General features: G+C 33.2%; 2 long non-coding RNA genes across 3 annotated transcripts; both read right to left on the bottom strand.

The window, feature by feature from the left end:
- Nucleotides 1-5,319: 5,319 nt before the first annotated feature.
- Nucleotides 5,320-17,578, bottom strand: LOC139503334 (uncharacterized). 2 transcript variants are annotated; one of them, XR_011659081.1, is made up of 3 exons: nt 17,513-17,578; nt 7,128-7,213; nt 5,320-5,564 (listed from the first exon to the last, which is right to left on the bottom strand). It is a non-coding gene; the product is annotated as an uncharacterized lncRNA (long non-coding RNA). The 2 variants fall into 2 exon arrangements; XR_011659080.1 differs by lacking the exon at nt 17,513-17,578 and adding an exon at nt 7,984-8,117.
- On the bottom strand, nt 16,074-17,103 carry LOC139503568 (uncharacterized). Its single transcript, XR_011659131.1, has 2 exons — nt 17,009-17,103; nt 16,074-16,314 (listed from the first exon to the last, which is right to left on the bottom strand). It is a non-coding gene; the product is annotated as an uncharacterized lncRNA (long non-coding RNA).
- Nucleotides 17,579-19,390: the final 1,812 nt, after the last annotated feature.

The raw sequence follows: 19,390 nt of genomic DNA, 5'->3' as shown, positions 1-19,390 counted from the left end.
ATTGTTATATTTCCCTCAGTTTTAGTTTGCTACCCCGATTTTGTTTTTTGTTCATGGATTTATGAGTTTGAACAGCGGTATACTACTGTTGCCTTTATTTATATTATAGCTCGTTTCTGTGTGTGTTACATTTTAATGTTGTTTTTAGGCAGTGTCGTAGTTCTCCTCTTATATTTGATGCATTTTCCTCAGTTTTAGTTTGTAACCCGGATTTTTTTTCTTTCTCTCAATCGATTTATGAATTTCGAACAGTTGTATACTACTGTTGCCTTTATATACATCCACTCCAATTGAAATTTGGTGGATAGTTGTCTTATTGGCAATCATACTACATCTCTTTAATTCGTCCCCGAGGGTATCACTAGCACAGTAGTCAACATATCGGTGTTGACATGCATTTCAATAATGTGGTAATTTTTATAAATTTCCTGTTTACAAAACTTTGAATTTTACGAAAAACTAAGGATTTTCTTATCCAAGGCATAGATTACCTTAGCCGTATTTGGCACAACTTTTTGGAATTTTGGATCCTCAATGCTCTTCAATTTTGTACTTGTTTGGATTTATAAATATTTTGATATGACGTCACTGATGAGTCTTATGTAGACGAAACGCGCGTCTGGCGTACTAAATTATAATCCTGGTACCTTTGATAACTATTTACACCACTGGGTCGATGCCACTGCTGGTGGACGTTTCGTCCCCGAGGGTATCACCAGCCCAGTAGTCAACATTTCGGTGTTGACATGAATTTCAATAATGTGGTCATTTTTATAAATTTCCTGTTTACAAAACTTAATTTTACGAAAAACTAAGAATTTTCTTATCCCTGGCATAGATTACCTTAGCCGTATTTGGTACAACTTTTTGGAATTTTTGATACTCAATGCTCTTCAGTTTTGTACTTGTTTGGCTTTATACACATTTTGATTAAATAAACTCATCATATATACCAGGACTAAATTTTATATATACTCCAGACGTGCGTTTCGTCTACAAAAGACTCATCAGTGACGCTCAAATCCAAAAAAGTTATGAGCGTCACTGATGAGTCTTATGTAGACGAAACGCTCGTATGGCGTACTAAATTATAATCCTGGTACCTTTGATAACTATTTATATAGATAGATAAAATCTGACAGTGACAAACATGTTATGAACGTGGAATATATCTTTGGCAATAGGGAACTAGGTGAACAGTTGTCTTAGTAGTTCAACAACTTTATCACTAGCATGCAATTGAAATAAATGAGGTTATGACTTTCAACCCGGCACGTTGCAGAAGTGTGTTCAACTCTTATCTTATTTGACTGTGATTGTCAGTTTTCAAAAATGGTCTCCACGAAATGAAAATTGTGTTGAAAGGATGTATAGGTGTTCTTATCCCTAAATAATAATTTTTGAAAAAAAATGTAGGACTAAGACAACTGTTTATAGCATGAATTATCAACAGGATAAGATAACAAATTTGCCAAGATGACAGAAATTGACCTTTGACCCGGCACTGATAAAGACCAATTTTGGGCTATTGATTTACATGGCGTCAGTCATCTTTGTCACCATTCCCTGTAAACATTTTCCACCAAGGAAGTGGTGATAGATTATTAGGGTATCTAGGATAAATAAGATAGGGGCGGAATATACCAGAGGGACATTCAAACTCAAGACCGAAACTAAACTGACAAAGTCATGGCTAAAAAGTAAAAGACCAACATACAAATACTATTACACAAGACACAACATAGAAAACTTAAGATAAAGCAACACGATCCCGCCAAAAAGTGGGAGTGATCTCAGGATCCGGTAGGGTTAGCAGATCCTGCTTCACATTTGGCACGCATCATGCTGCTCTTTATGCTTATAATGTAGTATTGACCTGCTTCCCGTTTGCACCAAAGTTATCAGACGACTACTTATAGGACTTGTTTTCATTTATTTGTCTATTTACTAAAACATATTGGTACAGCCAAAAATGATAAAAGATCTACAAAAATGATTGAATGACTTCATAAGGAGTTATCGTCCGTATATGATGATTTTTACTGAATTTTAGTGTTGTTTTGCCTATATCAAGAAACATAAAAATGCAAACACAAGAACACGTCAAAACTACAACAGTTAAGTGCAAATTATAAACAGAAAAAATGATCAGTACAAAATCCAAAATATTTCAATACATCTAAAGCAATTGGATGACTTCTTCTTGAGACATAGTCTAAACATTGATTTGATAAATGTTTTGTTTCCGTCGTAAACTATGAAACTACTTTGTCAATGTTAATCAAACTTGTGGTAAATGGTTCTTATGGTATTGAAATATAAAGGTTTGTGAACAGCCGCCACTTCTTGAACATCTACTAAAACAGAACTTGATTAATTTGTTGTGATCGTCGTAAACTTTTCCGAAATGCTTCTCCTCTGAAACTATAGATCCAATTTTAACCAAATTTGGAGTGAATGGTCATTATGGTATCTAATTTCAAGTTTGTATTTTCTCCTCAGTCAGTGAACAAACATATGCATGGTCGCCATGACTAAAATTGGATGATCTCTTAAGGAGCTATAGCCAAAACATAGATTTTGTGTCCCTTTTATACTTCTTCAAAGTTATACTCTGAAACTACGGAGATAATTTCAACCAAAATTGAAGTGAATGGATATAAGAAGATGTGACACGAGTGCCCATGAGATAACTCTCCATCCAAATCACAATTTAAAAGTAAACCGTTATAAGGCAAAGTACGGTCTTCAACACGGAGTCCTGACTCACACCGAACAGTAAGTTATGAAGGTCCCCAAAAATGTAAAACCATTCAAACGGGAAAAATGAATGTTTTTTATAGTATCGAATATGAAGTCTGCGCTTTTTCCTTTTGTCAGTAAATAAACATTGATGCCTTGACTAAAACCAAAACATAATGAGTTTAGCACGTATTGTCTCATATCTTAAAAACTACAACAGACAGAAAAAATGACTGGGGAAATTACTCAGAAAGTAAAAAATTACATATATCCTGGTTGTAACATGTGATGACTTCTAAGAAATATAGAGATAAGACAACTGATAATAGCAAAATTATCAACATGACAAAACCTATAAATTATGACAGAAATGGAGGTTGAATTTTCAAAAAAAAAACTAAGGATTTTCTTATTCCAGGAATAGATTACCTTATCCGTATTGGCACAACCTTTTTTTGGAATTTTGGGTCCTCAATGCTCCTTAACATTGTACTTGTTTGGCTTTACAACTATTTTGATCTGAGCGTCACTGATAAGTCTTATGTAGACGAAACGCGCGTCTGGCGTACTAAATTATAATCCTGGTACCTTTGATAACTATTGTCTCCTGAGAGACAGACGTTTTGAACTATTGCTTCACTTGGCATCCGTCATCGTCATCACCATTTGTTGAGGTTAAATATTAAAAAAATTCGTCTCAACTAACTGAACACAATTCAACCAAAACTGAAGGTTGTCATTGTCATGGATAAAGAAAACCTGACAGAAAAAAATGCCCAGAAGTCGGGATCTATCTAATTCCTGTCTGTACCAAATTCATAATTATATGTTCCGGTAATTACTCATAAGCTGTATTAGACAGGTAGACATGTTAAAGGTAATCATGGATTTGTTAAAATTTGAGTTTACAGCATTGAAAAATACTTATTGTTTCTGGTTGTAATTTGTAAATTTGAACCAAAAATAATACTTGATTTTCAAAGCTAGATATATTTTTGCATATCATTATCGATATTTCGAGATTTAGCAAATTTAAGAAATATGAAAAATTACGACTAAAGACAAAAGACGTTTCCCTATGCAAATCATGTATGTATAATAAATAATCTGTATAGGGTGTAATCATTGGTATAACTTGCCTCAATCATACAGACGTTTAAATCGTTTTTTGTCGAGCCTGCGACTTTTGTCTTCTTAAAAGCTTTATATTTTAGAAGACCTGGATGCTTCATACTTTGTATATAGATGCCTCATATTACGAAGTTCCCGTTAGTCACATGTACAATGTCCTTGACCTCATTTTCATGGAACAGTGACTACTTGAAAAAAAGTTATTTTTTTGTAATGTTAAATCTCTCTTATTATAAGTAATAGGATAACTATATTTGGTATGGGCGTACCTTGCAAGGTCCTCATGCCCGTCAGACAGTTTTCACTTGACCTCGACCTCATTTCATGGATCAGTGCACAAGGTTAAGTTTTGGTGGTCAAGTCCATATTTTAGATACTATAAGCAATAGGTCAAGTATATTCCTTGTATGGAAGGATTGTAAGGTGTACATGTTCAACTGGCGGGTGTCTTCTGACCTTGACCTGCTTTTAATGGTTCGGTAGTAATATTTACGTTTTTGTGTTTTGGTCTGTTTTTCTTTTACTGTATTTGGTGTATGGTATGATTGTAAGGTGAACATGTCTAGCTGGCAGGTGTCATATGAACTTGACCTCATTTTCATGGTTTAGTGGTCAAAGTTATGTTTTTGAGTTTTGGTCTTTTTTTCTAATACTATATGCAATAGGTCAAATATATTTGGAAATACTTTATGATATATATGTCAGTAGCGCAGGTTTTATTTGACCTTGACCTCATTTTCACGGTTCATTGCTCAGTGTTAACATTTTCTGTTTTGGTGTTTTTTTCTTTTCTTAAACTATAAGCAATAGGTCAGCTACACTTGTTGTATGGAAGAATTAGTAGCTGTACACGTTTGCCTGGCATGGTTCATCTGTCCTTGACCTCATTTTCATGGTTCATTGGTCAATGTTTAGTTTTCTTGTTTAATGTTAAGTTTATGTGACAGTTGTAATAAAGCTTAATATTACAAACTATCAACATAATATCAATGATAAGAAAAGAAGGCAAGACATTTCAGTGTGTGCACTCTTGTGAACATATTAAATGAAAAGTCATGAAAGAATCAAATATAATAAAAATAAAGACACCCTGTTTCAGAGATTGATGTATCTGACAGTTAAACTAATTTATTTACCGGGCTCTTGAAATTGTCCGATGTCTATACTTATTTGTGTTTCTTGTCCATTAGTTTTCGTGTGTAAAAAAGAACGTATACTAGACATGAAAAGAAGACAATAAAAACCTCGATCTTAATTCATGATCCGCAAGGCTATGCCCCTAACAAAAACCAGTCAACCCTGAAAGGCCATAGAACAATACAAGGGTTTACATGTCTCTAGTTTTCTCCTTTTCTAGACATGATTATCAGTTTATAACTTGACAGTCCCTTTTTTATATGTTTTGTTGGTATATTTAACCAATGAGGTAGACATTATCAATCGTAGTAATATATGCTCATCATTTATTATATTCAGAAATAAAAGTGCCACATCGTGTTAGATGCTTTAGTGGCATGCACACTCCAGGACGGAATTTGTACTGCTTACATGCAATGTGGCACTGGTCTTTCCACATGAACGGCAACAATAATCTACATAATACCCTAGATGATGGATCTGTGACACCTGGCTATCCGAACAATGGGAACAAGATGAGCCATGCGTGCAGTCATCACCACTTAGATATAGGTCTGGAAACAAAAGGAAATAATTATGAGCTCACATGATCATTCATCATTGTGTCGTTTTCCGTTATCATATTTAATAAGAGTATTTACTATTTCTAAAGTGTGGCATTCTGTTTAATTCATTATTGCCGTGCTATCAGTACATAGCAAAGAAATACCACACTGCGTTTATAGTTGACCCCCCATAAAGTAAATGCAATAATAATTATAAAAGTGAAACGATTATTGCCAAACAACAAAATGTTCTACCACAGGAATAAATTTTATTAGCTGTACATACAAAACGTTTTGGTCCTCAATGCTTTTCAACTTGGTACTTTATTTGCCCTTTTTAACTTTTTATTCGAGCGTCACTGATGAGTCTTTTGCACACGTAACGCGCGCCTGACGGAAATACAAAATGTCAATCCTAGTATCTATGATGAGTTTTTTCGACACATTTGTTTTCTAATGACAGGATAATGCACAGCACTGGTTTTCATTTCTCTAATGTTCGTGACATCTGTAACTGCGAGCATTTATTTTGGAATATCTCTTGTGTGTATCGTCATTTAATTTGTGTTTATGTTTATCCAATGAACTGGAGACAGTTACTAAATTTTAATGTTTTTACCGGGTTTTTATCAAATTACGCCGAATATAATTCAACACAATGCGCATGTCCATGTTAAGATTATTTTGGTCATTTGTTATTCATTGTCTAGTGTTTTATGTTTTAGTTTAAAAATATTCTATTTTAACCAGACATTGCGCTATTCGGTTGAAAAGTTTGAGGATGAGATAATGGTTTTTTTAATTGAATTACTGATTCAGAACTTTAAAGAACAAAATCTTATGATCAGGGAAAAGGACAAATACATTTTCTGATACTGATTGTTTTCCGTCAAATTTATTTCAAATGCTGACAGAAATATTAGCGCTCACGCTAGATATTTTGATGATTGGATCGCTGGTTAGTTTTCTTTGAAAGAAATAGAGTAAAAAAAATTCCCAATCATATTTAAGGATGTAAGTTCCTTTGTTACAAATTAAGAAGGCTACCCCTTAAAAGACTATTATGCATTTAAAGTATATAAATAACAGAACTCAAATAGCAGAAATAAATAATTTACCCGTGTACTTGTTAAAAAAAAATGAAATAAAAATTTTGCGGGAAATCATTGTTTCTAGATTTGGATGCATTTTATATTGGCACCTTAAGCTTGTTTCTCATTTGTTTCTTTCAAAAGCTATACAAAAGTAACAAGGGTTTTATAAAATTTAAAAATAATGCTTTTAAACCGGAATTATGACACGAAAAGTAGAAGTCATCGGCAATTTTTTTACTTGCTTAACATTAATAAAACCAGAGGATTCCGAAAGTCTAACAAAAAGTAGAAAAACCAAAGCAGTAAACGTCCTTTAAAGGTTATTCCTTTATAGAGATCACACGGTCATATCTGGAGGTATGTTGTGTATTGATTTAGAAATTTGATTCGGTATTCGTGAAATTTCCCGTCATCCATTCTTTTTCAGTGGTGTGTTTGAAAAACGTCCCAATAGCTTGAATTATAGACATAAGCTTACCATCCAGAAGAAATCTTCTTTGCGGAAGACCACTAACGTATGCCATTAGAACCAAAAGAGCAACTACGAACAATTTCATGTTAAACCTAAAATATGATAACAATAACGTGCAAAACTATACACAAAATTACATATATAAATATAAGTAGACATATAAATGTAGTGCAAAAACAATATGGCAATGTCATTTTCTTATACCTGTTCTATTTCAGTGAACATTTTGAAAAACGTTCCAATGGCTTTAATTATAAACAAAAATTTGACACCTTCTATCACATACGAATACAGCACTAGATCTTATAATGCAATGAAAAAAAAAGAGTTGTCACAGTCAAGTAAAATATCGACTCTCAAAAGTGACATAAACATTGACTAGTAATTTCTTTGAACTAATGTCATGCATATTTACTAACATGTACATGCATATCATGTATGGACATGTTTGTAGTTAATGTATGCACATAGTATTCAAAACAATAGACGCAAAATATATGTCAAAAGGCTTAAGACAACAATAATTTATGCATCTAGTTTTTCAAAACACCAAACAAAGCGAAAAGAGAGTAAAATACTACGACATGTGGAGCAGGATCTGATTACTCTTCTGGATAACATACGTTTATTCCTGGTTCGTGTTGCTCAATCTTTAGTTTTCTACATTATGTTTGTATGCTATTGTTTCCCTCTATCTGTTTTTTTACATGACATTGACAGTTTATGTTCGACTCATTATTTGAATGCTTCTTTGGTATACTTCAACTTCATTTGTATACAAAACACTTTGCTAGATTTATATTATGAATGACCTGTACTTCAATTGTATATATCAAAAGCTGTAAGACTTAAGTTTACTTACTAGTGTATCCCGATGTACTTCAAGAAACAACAACAATCGTTTGTTGGCTCTCTGTGGCGACCAGGCTTTTATAATTACCAATTATGTCATTAACACACGGTCTTTTCTCACAACCTTCAAATTGTTTCAAAACAATTTCGAACAGGACATATCTTTTGACCGTAGGGGCGAGGGACACTGCATCTTATCTAAATGTATTTCTGCACAACGTAAACAAGAGTTCATCATGTTCGTTGCAGTACATTTATGGTTATCATTTCCACGTTTAGTGTAAAAGCGTCAAATCAGAATGGGGTATTGCAATTATTCGTATACCAGTCAGTTCGAATGTCAATACATGAAATTTTTTGGAAAGTTTATTAAAACCTGTTTCGTTATTAAGAGACCGTTAGTAATAATACGTTATCTAGAGCTAGATTTAGTTTATTATTTCAAAACATCAAACAAAATGAATGGAAATAAGGGGCGGGTTTTCAGAAGCCTACACTTCAGTCATTTTTGTTAAATGCTATGTAACATATTTGTTTTTCGTAAAATATTATGTACAAAAATTAGACTTAGTTTTCTCGTTTGAATTGTTTAACGTTTGTCATTTCGTTGACTTTTATAGTTGACTTTACCGTACGGGCTTTGATCTATGTTGAATAAATTTGAGAATGGAAATGGGGAATGTGTCAAAGAGACAACATCCCGACCATAGAAGTGAAGTTGAAGTACGTTGAACTTAAGTATTCATTTCCTGTGTAAGTTGGTCGCTTGTTGATAGTTGTTACATTGGCAATCATACCACATCTTTTTATTATCATATTTTTCACACAAAACGCTTAACTGGAGCTATGTTCAGGTTTTATCTTTGTATTTGCTTTTAACCAGTTCTAGGCAACGCAGGATCACTAATGCTCCATCTTCTGTAGGTTTGAGTGAACATTTGGTGGGATTACACATGGTCACAGCTCATATTTGTTTTCAACAAACAGATTAGTTAATTTGGACTCATACATTATGTGAACAGTTACAAACAAACTGTTTTAAAATCTTTTTGAAAATGTCAAAACCAGGACCTGTTATATATGTGCATTACCTATGAATTATTTTGACATAGTATATATCGTATGACTTATAGTGAAGTTGTCATTTGAAACAAAATAGAATAAATTGGTTTCAAAACAAGGGGAGCCCGACTGTTCAAAATTAAACCTGGTTTTGTGTCTTTCTTGACTCTAGTATTCAAACAATTATACGCATGCTAATTTCCCTTTTGATTTTAATTTACTTAGTACCTGTAGACATTTTGAATTGCAGATACACACCAAGGCACATTTAATAGATAGGAACTCTGTCAAATGTTGTATATAAGCGTATTTTCTTTGACAACTATCTTTGAACGATAATATTGACCATTTCTATTGTTTATCAGTATCAGTTGCTATTTGGATATAATCAAGTAATTAAGTAATTTCAAACGTTAAATGTGTTCATTTTAAAAAACACTGCATACTTTTAAAAAAGATGCATGGTGACAACCCAGTTGAGCAACTCCATGAGGTTCTTTAAAAGGGAGCGTAATCTCGAATCCCCAAAAAATTCTATTCCCGAGTCCCGTTAGTTATAAATTCTAAATTGCATTGAAAATATAGGCCCAATCCCGAATTTCCTCCAAAAAAGAACCAATACTGAAAAGAGTCCTTCCGCCCTCCTCCATGCATAGACCATGATTAATAAAGTTTTATATCAACCTATTTTTCATAACAATTACATGTAAAGTGATTTCCTGACAGGTTTCATTGAAAATAAATTTATAAGATGTGCTTGTTTTGTTTCCTACATAAATGCTGACATGTTGTATAAATGCATGATTGGCAAAGAGTCGAAAATGCAGAAAACACAGGTCAACTTTTACGTAATTGCGGTTTCGTGGTTGTTATGACATTGTGGAGAGTGGAACCTTTTTTTATCAATAATTTGAAAACTGAGCGCAAGTTTCAAAAGAAAGAAAAATCAAATTTTTCAGAAAAATTGCACTGAATGTTCGTAAATATTTTTTTCAATCGTTTGTGACTTCTTTTATAAAATAATGAAACATTAGCTAAACAGCGTAATACAAAATTTTTAAAAGCTCTACGAGGATTGTCAATGGTACTGTCCAGTCTAAGGATGAGTTCATACCCCCATTCTGATTGGACGCTTTTGCACTGAACAAGGAAATGATAAACTCATGTTTACATTATTTAGAAATATATATGAAGATAAGAAGCAATGTCCCTCGCCTATACGGTCAAAAGCTATGTCCGGTTCAAAATTGTTTTGATAAAATTTGAAGGTTGTGGAAAAAGATCGTGTGTTAATGACGTAATTTGCATTATAAAAGCCTTATCACTAATCTGACAGGCGGTTGTTGCTTGTTTAAAGTAAGTGTTTGGTTTTATAGCTTTTGATTAATAAAAGGAAAGTAATCTGTATTCATACATGTTTGAAATTATATCAAAGCATTGTGTATGCAATATTTGAATTCCTAATAACCTTGTTTTATGTTTCAAAATACCAGAAATAATAATTATTGATATTTTGAACCTTTTGGTATCTATTTCGTGTTTATTGGTTTAAATATTTGTTTACATAAAGTACATAATGATGTTTTGTCATACAGGAAAAATCAAGAGTAAAAGCACAAACTTAAGATATAAACGGAAAAGAAATAATTGTAAAACATTTTTTTATCTTGGGACATTAGAATAATAGGCGGACCATATGCGTATCTGGACCATACGCGTAAGGTCATGAATATATGGGAATATATTCATATGGTCTGACAATACGCATTCGGTCTTTGTTTTTATTACGTGAACGTTGAATTAGGTTCTACCCTTCAAGGTATAATACACTAACAGTTTCTAAATTTAAATTGTGACATATTTAATCAAATGATAATCATTGTTATAATATTAATGGAATACAATGCATTTTACTCTTTGAATTGGAGTTTGAATTATAGTAAAAGCATTTTAATATGATCATTAGCAATTTTTCCTTACGAAACCACATTAACCGATAACAACAAGTACACATTTGAGCTCTCGACAGCTTGGGGCAAAGAAGAATAGATGGACAAAACGTATAAACTACTGTTATTGCAAGATTTTATAAAAAGGAACAAGAACACATCAATACATATAAATATTGAAGTATAAATAAAAGGAAGTTGAAAACAATGCCCTAAACACTATTCCGTATACGCTGTTAGTTTTACGACATAAAGGCGCTTTAAATTAACTCAAGGAAAAACACAACAGTACAGAAACACCAAGGTTCAGATAACACGTCACAGATAAAAGACTTGCAGTAAGTAACTTGTCCTGATTTTGGTTTTCATTTTTTTGTGGATTTTCTGATATCTAAGGTAAACCTTTCTCATATAAAAAATATTTCCTTGCGTATTAAAATACATTTTGACAAAAAAAAAGGCTGTGTTTACACCATGAAATTTAGTCTGAGCACAGACAACACAGTGTAATTTGAAAAGTTTTAAAGCCTGGCAGCTCCTAGATAAAAAAAATAAAAACTTTTATGAATTTTGATGAATATTCTCTTCACTTGCCACAGAAGAGGGTAAAATAAACAAACAACTGAGATTTATTTTATACAGTCCACTGATTTAATCTACTTAAATCACCATCGTTGGGTTGATTTCTATTATCCTTCTATTATCTATTTAAATCAATATGTAACAATCAAATTATTATGAGGGGGACCTTCCTAAATATTTACCTAAATCCACAAGAGTTTTTATCTTTTTAAAACGCAAGATGAATACAACTTGTATATATTTAGGTGCCACCAGCTTTAAACTTTTCAAATTACGAAGCTGTGTATGTACTCAGTGAAATAATCATGGTGAAAACACAGCTATTTTGTCAAAGTATATTGATGAACCTTCAAAATGTAAGTTATATGTTTTCAACAGACGTATTCATGAGCAGAACTAGCCTCATATACAAAGTCAAATATAATTGGTAGAAGGATACACAGGACTTTTTGGTTTGGAGATTGATGTATTTCAATTGAACGAAAAAGATTGTCCCTTATCTTTTTTGTTTCTTGTCCCCAATTTTGTGTGTGTGATATAGAACGCATATAAATGAATGCAACTAAGATGTAACAAAATTACACCATGCAAGAAAACCAGAGCTCACTGGATAATCTGCAAAGCCTTGCCTCCTAATCACAAGCAGTCACATCTGGATTGCCACGACTTAAGAGAACAGTTTAAGGGTTTGCCTGTCTGGTTTTCCCTTTTTCTCGATATGACTATCGGTTTATATCTTGACAGTCCATACTGATGTTCATAATAGGCCAGTTCCGGCAAACGGATGAAAAAGTTTTATTTTATATTGCACAAAATATTTGTAAAATTGAAATCTCAAAGGATGGTCACCCCCTCAGTCATACGACAATCACGATTTTGTATATACGGAACATTAATTATTTCTATACTACCCTACAGAATGTCGATTATTAAAGTGCTGAAAAATTTATATAGAGCAGGTATACAGGCGCTCATTCTTGGAAACTACTGTTACAAACCCTCATTCAAACCAATACAAACTTACAGCGATCATTTCAGATATTGCAAGTCGCAGACTTTTCAAACCAGTTCGCATTGGAAAAGATGACAAAGAGAAAATATCTTTTTTTTAATCTTTCCTTTGCCAACAAAGGTCTAAAAGAGGGACGAAAGATACCAAAGGGACAGTCAAACTCATAAATCCAAAACAAACTGACAACGCCATGGCTAAAAATGAAAAAGACAAACAGAAAAACAATAGTTCACACGACACAACATAGAAAACTAAAGAATAAACAACACGAACCCCACCAAAAACTAGGGGTGATCTCAGGTGCTCTAAATGGCGTCAACTTAGGCAATATCCTTCATCATAAATTAGTTCAGTCGAAAATACCTCCTTATTTCAAAGATCAGTCTGTACCAATCATTTCTTATACCGATACCAAACCTATTGCAACTAAAATTTTCAATTACAAACACGTTTTGTAGGATCTCAATATTGACTACTTCAAGTCTAAACCTCCTGATTGCACTTGTGCTAGTTCCCAATTGACATATAATCCTGCTGGCCACGTTATTACTGGTGACCTCAACATTGTCAATAATACTTCCCAGTGTTATTGAAAGGTTCAAAATGTCATGAGCTTAAATTCATCAATTGAAAATTTAACTTCGTAATTTTGATGGATTCAGTGGAGGATTTTGCCAGGCAATGGGGTTAAGCGCGAGGAGGACGACGTAGACACTCTTTCCGAAAGGATCAAGGCTGTGAGGTCGTTGGTATAAATCAGAATTAAGAAACTGAAGGGGTCTATCAATGCCCATGCTTCGTCAATCCTTAGAGACACAAATGTTGCAAAACACTTATCTTACCTCCATGACAAATATGATGTTGTCCCCGCATATAAAGCCATACACAACATCGTTTTGTGTGTAAATCTGTTTGATAAACGAATTGTGTATTGACAAATCACTTGGAAACGCAACATATACCATCACGATACTTACCAAATAGGAAATTCTGCATAATCATAGGTCTGTTCTATGTTTCTAATTTCAACCAAAGACGAAGAACTGGATATTCATCACTGAATTGGATATATAAACTACACAAATGTCCTTACAAAAAACGGTATATTGCTGGGTCTTCTAAGTGTTCCACGAAACCTCTTTCTAAATTATCAACATGTATTTTATCAGCAATCAAACCCGGGCTTCAAAGTTATTGTGAAACTGCCTTTTCCAGAGGTGGCGTGAATCCGATGAGGAAACTAAAAAAATCTAAAGATCTTTAAGAGTACATACAATCAGACTCTCTTTCATCTTGCAATACTCTTTTTGCCGACTTGTTTCTTTTAATTAAGAGGCTGACTTCATACAGAAACTTCTAGGGAGGAAAGATAAGAAGTAAGCAATATCCTTTAATTTTACTTTCCGCTATATCAATGATGTTCTCTCACTAAATAGTTCAAAATTTGGTGACTATGCTGAACGCATCTATCCCATCGAATTAAAAATTCAAAATTTAGTGACTATGCTGAAATTAATGATTCAAAACTTGATGACTATGCTGAAAGCATCTATCCCATCAAACTAGAGAAAAGGACACAACAGATACAGTTAAATCGGCTTTATATATCGACTTACATCTAGAAATTGACAATGAGGGTCGGTTGAAAACAAAACTTTCCGACAAAAGAGATGATTTCAGATTTCCAATAAAGAACTTGTATTTCCGATCATGATTTTTTTAATAGAGGGTTGCTGCTCACAAGGAAGCTCTTAAACCAAGAGTTCCAAATGGGGAAGTTCAACCCTTCCTAAAATTTACGGTCGCCATGACGAGTTTGTTGACCGTTATGGAATAACCGTTTCACAGATGACATCGGATGTGTTCTTTATGTTGTAGGTAGGCATGGTTTCCCCTGGGTCAATTATTTTTTTCGCCACCTCTTTCGCCAAAACAATGTATTTTTTGCCACTTTATTATTGTTTTCGCCAAGTCACATATATATATTTTTCGTTTAAAATTTACCTTTTTTTCTACCCCCTCCCTTAAATAAGATGATTTTGCCCCATTGTGTCTCTGATTATTCTTTCAAACTTAGTTTAGAGTCTAAATTTTAATGAATAAACACTAAACACTAGTTTTACTTTAAAACAACAGAATTTCTTTTAACTTAAAAGGGAAAAATATTCATTGTATTTTAAAAAAACTTTTCACAATGAGGGGGCCACTATACTTTTAATAATAAAGAAGATGTAAGTCATGGATATAACAAAATTAATGGACATGTTTTGATCATATAATACCAGTATAGTTCGTAGGGAAAGTTTAAAAGAAAATACTGTTTGTACTAAGAAGTCATTTTTACAACAAAACAAAAGCTTTTATCACATGAAATTGATCCCTCATTTCATGTATAGTCATTACATTGAAGGGTTACTCTCATTCGAGGGGTTGTTCATAACCTTTTGGATAGATTTTTTCATAACGACAGTTTTCTTTTCTTGACCATCGTAAATGAAAAAGTTGAGACGTACAACTATGCTTGAAACACGTGTGTCACTCAAACGACTTTATTAAAGACAAAGGATAATTATAAAGTTTTAAATCAGAGATTTTCCTTGCTTTTGAACATTTGTCGTCACAACAACAGCTTTCTTTTCTAAACTATCTTTAAAGGGAGAGAGACGTCAAAAGTTAGCTTCAAACACGTGCGTCGCAAAGATGTAAATAAATTCTGTATGTGACACTTAGCGGAAGCCATTTGACCATATCATTTTGTGAAACAATTCAATCAACACCTTTATTAATTAGTCCTTTGATGTCGATAGCTATAAAATGCAATCAGCTGATAATTGATTTCTGTCTAAATCTTAATGACGTCAAGGTGAATTCCGAGTATTGTCTGATCGGGTACAGTCCCAAAAACTCGAAAAAAAGTAATTAAACAAGATGGAGGAAAACAAATCGTTAAATATATTTCTTTCGCCAAATTTTTTCGCAAATGACGAATTTGTATCGCCACAATTATTATTTTTTCGCACATTGTGAAAATGGCGACCGCCAGCGGAAACCCTGGTTGTAGCTATAATCCCCTTCCTTTTCATGAATGTGACCTACCGAATTAGGCTTTTTACCGGATTTGCTATAACATGATCAACATAACGGGTGCAACATATGAAGCAGAATCTGATTGGCCTTCCGGAGCACATGAGATCACCCCCAGTTTTTGGTGGGGTTCGTGTTTCTTATTCTTTAAGTTTTTATGTTTTGATATGTGTACTATTGTTTGTCTGTTTGTCTTTTTCATTTCCAGAAATGGCGTTTTCAGTTTATTTTCGATTTATGAGTTTGACTGTCCCTTAGGTATCTTTCGTCCCTCTTTCCTATCTGGAAAATGACGTCATAAAGGCGTGCAAAATTGACGATCCTTTTCCGGTGTAAGACATGATTCCAAAAAGGACCTATGTTTTTGTACATACCTAGTTAGGCAGACGTTATCAAAGGTGCTACATGTACTACATTTTCATCATAAGTTTTATTGAGAAAAAAAGAGACATATCGTGTATGATGCTCTACAGGCATTGACATTCAAGGGCAGAATGTGGAAAACCAATATGCACTGTGGCATTGGGCTTTCCACATGTGCGACAACAGATTTTTATAACAAGTCCTCCATGTTGAATGCGGTGAATGTGGCTATCTCCACAATGGCTACATGCGTCACTATGCTCGCAGTCACCAGGAAGTAGATATATGTCTGCAAATAAAGAGGAATAATTTATAGCTGACATTATCATGCATCATTGTTTTATTCTTTATCATTATATTTGATCAGAGTATTTTAAAATATTTACTAAAATGTAAAACTTATTCTTATTCATTCAATGCTTTCAGTAAATTGTCACATTCGATTGATGTGTTTGAGCTTTAGATTTGCCATTTGATTAGGGACTTTTCGTTTTGAATTTTCCTCGGAGTTCAGTATTTTTGTGATTTCACTTTTTTGCACAGAAATCGCGCACAACCTTTAAATTTGTCCTTCCGTGAGTAAACACATAAATAAATATATAAGAAAAAGACCAGTACAACCATTGTTTAAAAAAATCATTAGACACATCTGCTTTATTCACGAGAATGTGCAACAATGGTTACATTTTCTTAAATTCATGCTGAACTGGTTGGGTTTTCCCTAGCGGATTTGAAAAAATATATGAATGACTTTTTTGTGTTTGTGTCTTTATGTCTTATATAGGGAAAGTTATGATCTAAGGAATCTGGTTTCAGTCAACAACATCAGGAGCATTTTCAAATTGGTCATTTGTGTTTCCCTGTCTTTTGTTTTAGGTTTTAGTTAAGATTTATGGAAATTTTTATGTATAGAATAGAAACAATTTTAATTTAGAAAAAAAAGTAAGTTTCCAATTTAACTTTGATTATAGATGTTAGCTTACCATCCAGAAGAAATTTCTTTTGTGGAAGAGAACTCACATAAGCCATAAGAACCAACAGAGCAACTACGAACAATTTCATGATAAGTCTGTAAAAACAATAATATGCTATTGTATATACACAAATTTAATTGCGTACATACATGCTCGTATCGCAATTTCATAATGAGTGCCTCTATAGTAAATAAAACACCATAATTTCGGAGATTTGGTTATGTATTCGTGCCATTTTCCCCTACCCGTTCTTTTTCACTGAATTGTTTAAAAAACGTTAGACATGAATTACAAATAAAGCGGTGTCACACTCAATTATATACAAATACAGCACCAGATCTCCAAATGCAATACAAAAAAAAAATGTTACATTCATGTCAAGTATAGTTTCGACTGACAAACGTGAGCAAACATTTTTGTTAACTGAACACGCTGGATGTTCATTCATGAATCAAGCGTATTTAAATTTTATGAATCAAAAGGCTGCAAGACCAAATACCTAAGTTTATTTACTAGTGTATCACGATGTACTTCAAGAAACAGCAACAATTGTTTGTCGGTTCTCTGTAGCGATTGGGCTTTTATAATGGCCAATTATGTCATTAACACACGGTCGTTTCCCATAATCTCAAATTATTTCAAAACTATTTTGATCCGGACATATCTTTTGACCGTAAGGGGGAGGAATTTAAATGTATTTCTGAACAACGTAAACAAGAGTTCATCATGTTCGTTGCATTTAATGTATGGTTATCATTTCCTTGTTAAATGTACAAGCAACAAATCAGAATGGGGAACTTGAAGTGATTCGTATCGCTATACACTTAAATTAACCTAGATTTCTGCTGAAAATTGCTGCCTTGTAATGCTTGAGTCACAATTTTTCTTTTTTTTTGGGATGAACCAAAAATAAGTATATCAGCCGTCAATATTTAGACCGATGTAGGTGAACTCAAAAGTTTATTACGAAAAAGTTATCATATTTAAGAAGGGGACCCAGGTAAAACAGCCTGAAAGTGACTTCTGTCTTTATCTCAAAAAATATCTCTAGCGCTAAATCCATTGAACAATATCTTTGTAATTCTGGCCATATAAATATTTCGGATCTGTGCACTGCATCAATTTGCATTTGAAAAGTTACACATCCATATCGTCGCTGGGCTTCTAAAATGTCGTATATGACTTTTTTGGCGAAAAATACATTTTGACACCAATGGTCTGGGCGGGAGGAAATCTTTGGTATCACAAAATAGCATACAGTTAAAACTTGTCAAAATGTGTGAAATAAGACATATAACAAAATTGCCAATGTCAGTTGTTTGTAAAGTTTGCTTCCAAAATGTTGTATGAAAACTTGAAAATTGTTGTAGAATGGCTTTGGGAAAAAAATAATTGTACATTTCTTTATTTCTGTGAAAATAATTCAAGTTCTTGGATAATCCAGAAATGTCAACGTTTTTATTTCACTGCTATTTACAAAAATGTTCAAGTTCACATACGACATTTTGGAAGCATGCATTTTGCCAAAATTTTCAAAGCCTGTTTGTGAGAAATATTTTTCTTGAAAAATTTGTAATTTACAACATTTGAGAAGCCCAGCGACGATATGCTTTCATGACAAAGAACATTTTATAGTGGTTTGTTTTAATTTCACTTTTATTTTTTTTTTTGCGTAAGAATTACATTGTAATTGCAGGTTTTGTTTCTTACAACTTAACTTCCTAAAAATACGTTGACATCTTGTAAAATTGCATCGTTATTAAAAATCAAAGACGAAAATCGACAAAACCCGCAAACTTTTGAGTAACATCGGTTTATTGATTGTTATGTCTGCTACTGTGGAAAATAAATCATGTTATTGACCACTTAAACATTGAACGAAATTTTCAAGAGACAAAAGCATCCATGTCCTATGAATAACCCTTATCATGTATAAACACGTCTTAGTATTATTGTGACTCCCCCAAAAAAGAAACATTCGTTTAACAGCCTAACATGAAACTTTCAAAAGCTCTACAAGGATTATCATTTGTACTGACTGGTAAGATGATAATTTCATAAACCCAGTCCGATATGACCCAATTGCACTTAACAAGGAAATGATAGATATTCATGTACGGACACGATGAACTCATGTTTACCTAATACAGAAATATATATGTAGATAAGAAGCAACGTCCCTCGCCTCTACGGTCAAAAGCTATGTCCGGATCGAAATTGTTTTGATAAAATTTGAAGGTTGTGGAAAAATGTGTTTTAATTATAAAAGCCTTATCGATACAGAGAACAATTCTTGCTGTTTCTTGGTGTACTAGTTGGTGAAAGTGAGTGCTTGATACATTAAAATATAAGAATGGTTTATTCATAATTATGGTATGATACTAAAGGGAG

The sequence above is a fragment of the Mytilus edulis genome, chromosome 14, assembly GCF_963676685.1.
Source record: "Mytilus edulis chromosome 14, xbMytEdul2.2, whole genome shotgun sequence".
In the NCBI taxonomy this organism is placed as follows: Eukaryota; Metazoa; Mollusca; class Bivalvia; order Mytilida; family Mytilidae; genus Mytilus; species Mytilus edulis.
This window is presented reverse-complemented; position numbering and strand designations above follow the sequence as displayed.